This window comes from Tachysurus fulvidraco, chromosome 16, assembly GCF_022655615.1.
Source record: "Tachysurus fulvidraco isolate hzauxx_2018 chromosome 16, HZAU_PFXX_2.0, whole genome shotgun sequence".
Lineage (NCBI taxonomy): Eukaryota > Metazoa > Chordata > Actinopteri > Siluriformes > Bagridae > Tachysurus > Tachysurus fulvidraco.
This window is the reverse complement of record NC_062533.1, coordinates 5,523,015-5,525,514: the sequence shown is the minus strand read 5'-3', so window position 1 is coordinate 5,525,514 and position 2,500 is coordinate 5,523,015. Positions and strand designations below refer to the sequence as shown.

At 35.9% G+C, this 2,500-nt stretch overlaps 1 protein-coding gene across 4 annotated transcripts in view; it reads right to left on the bottom strand.

The window, feature by feature from the left end:
• The window catches only part of scrn2 (secernin 2), a 13,333-nt gene that overhangs the window by 6,906 nt on the left and 3,927 nt on the right, over positions 1–2,500 (bottom strand). The gene's annotated exons all lie outside the window — the stretch shown is intronic.

The following is a 2,500-nucleotide window of genomic DNA, read 5'->3' as shown; positions in this document are numbered from 1 at the left end:
CGTGCCCCCCTGGATAAGAGTCAAATGCCATAAAAATCTAAATGTAGTCCAAATGCAGTCCTAAACATAGTGGTCACTAAAATACTTGAATAATGACATGCTGTCTTTAAGCCACTTTAGTTACAGCTTTGGAAGCATTTCTATGTTTTTTGGTTTTTCTTTCTTTAAGTATTCAGGCATATTGTACTTGTAACCAGATACTTAAAACAATGTTTAATCCCACCGCTACACTGCTCATTGCTCCAAAACTGTATTCACTAACACAAAGATATTGAATAATAATAATCATCATCATCATCATCATCATCATCAATTTGAACACAGTTAATCCAAGCTTACTGAACTCTGCTGTAATTCTACATTCACACATACACACTGACTCACAGAGCGAAAGCAACCAGAGATCATTCATTTTCAGGGGAAATGACGATGTTACAAATCTGGAAAAAAGTTAATTTATATAAATACGGCGCGACTCTGTGTAGCGACTAGCGACCTCCTTTATTTCATATGATGAGATGTTAATAAACACTGCTGAATTTTATACACAACCACCAAAATCTCCCTCCAGAATGATTTTATTTAAGCGGCAAGAAAACCGAGTTGGAATGCTAGTTGCGCCCCATACTGATAAAAGTTGTTACTATGGCAACCGCTAGTAAAAACACTTTCTGGCTAAAGAAAAGCTTAACAGTGTAACAGTATAAAACACACCCAATTTACTCCTAAAAGTCGTCACATCAATTACTGGAATCTTCAGCACAGACGTTTGACCTAGTGGAAAATGTTGCTATAGTAAAATTCTAACCTTTTGTCCTCAATTGTAACCATACGCTCTTAATACAATGTGTTACACCCAGGGACATGGAGGTTGTTGTATTGTCTTGTGCACGTGTTCTGCTACAGTATTTCTTTCCCGATACCCCTATAAGTGTATATGAAAGAAATCTAAAGAAGTCTAAACAGTACATGCTGTACTTGAATGTTATTTTATTTGAAAAACTGTTAAGCTTTTCACCCTTTCCTAATGCTCTTTTTATTTATTTATTTAGCTAAACATTGTATAGTTTTGGTTATTATTTTACTCCAGCTGTCTCCTGAAGCATTCGTTAACAACATCTTTCATTTTTCTTCTTCTTTTCTGATCACTGCAATACAAATACTTCTTTAAGATTCAAGATTTTGTGCAGCAAAACGGCAAAGAATCTGAAGTTACATTGGACAAAGACTCATTAAAACAGAAGCTTCAGCTGTCTAGTTTAATGCCACTGTAGTCTCAGATCCCTGTTCCTGGCTGCCGGACGAGGAACCTGACATGATCTTCAGCTCCCGCAGATCCTCCGCCTCAAGGATCGCTATTCGGAGATGTCTTTCTGCTTACCGCAGTTGCAAAGAGTGGCTATTGGAGTTACATAACCTTGCTTCAACCAGGCTGTAAACACCTACTGAAATGACTGTATTTTATTAACTAGAAAATTAATTAAAAAAAAATAAAAATCAATAAAAACAAAACCTCAAACTTATGGTACAGCAAATCACAAACAGCTGGTATGATTAGCTCCTAAAAATTGCATTTAAAATGTCATAAATACCACCAGGTTTATTTGTAAAGTGTTCGCACTGACACTTCATTGTGAGACTATTGACTTTTTTTTTCCTTTCTCTAGTCTTTTTCTATTTCTGTCAAAAATAGCAATAATTTTTAGCAGGACTCGTTAATGAAAAGGGTTAACTGATGTTGTATACTTCTTTAATGATAGTTACTGTAAGCCAGACAAAAATTCATAGTCTTTATTTCACAATAATGAACAGCGAACGGCGCTTCGAAATGTCCGAACAACGGTCAATCATGTGGGACGGCTCAGCTGCCGTATAATTATTATTACATAATGGAATAATAAAATACTGTTCCACTGGTAAACTTTGAAGCTCTTACATAAGTCACTGACATCACATTGTTCCTCATTCTGATGATTGAACCTTAAATCCTCTTTAACAGTACACTTGTGATCGGTTCTGCCCGTGGAATGGAAATCAACTCGTCAGATATTTCCACTCGGTATAAACAAATGAATTATTTTCTGGCTGCAAGTCTGATATAAAATGAGTCAGGACTCTTTCAGGGTGAGATGTTTTTATCTCTGTTTGGATAACCTCACACAGACGTTTAGTGCTTGACATATTAGATGCTTATGAACTTGGGGCATCATGGAGAGCAGAAATTTTGTTTCTATAAACACATTGCTACTTGTAGAGTAGATAAAAAGAGAAACACTCTTGAAAAACCTACAAATTTAAAAAACCCGGTGTGTCTACTTTTATCTGAGCCATTAATCAGCACTGTGAAGTGACATGACAAAGAAATTCAATGCTGGATATGGACACAACGATGCCATTTTTGGCCTTTTGGTATAAAAAGTTAAATGAAGCTCTTGACCTTTATGTGTAGGCTTTAATTTATGTTCCATGTGACTGCAAAACTGCATGACGAGTTACTATT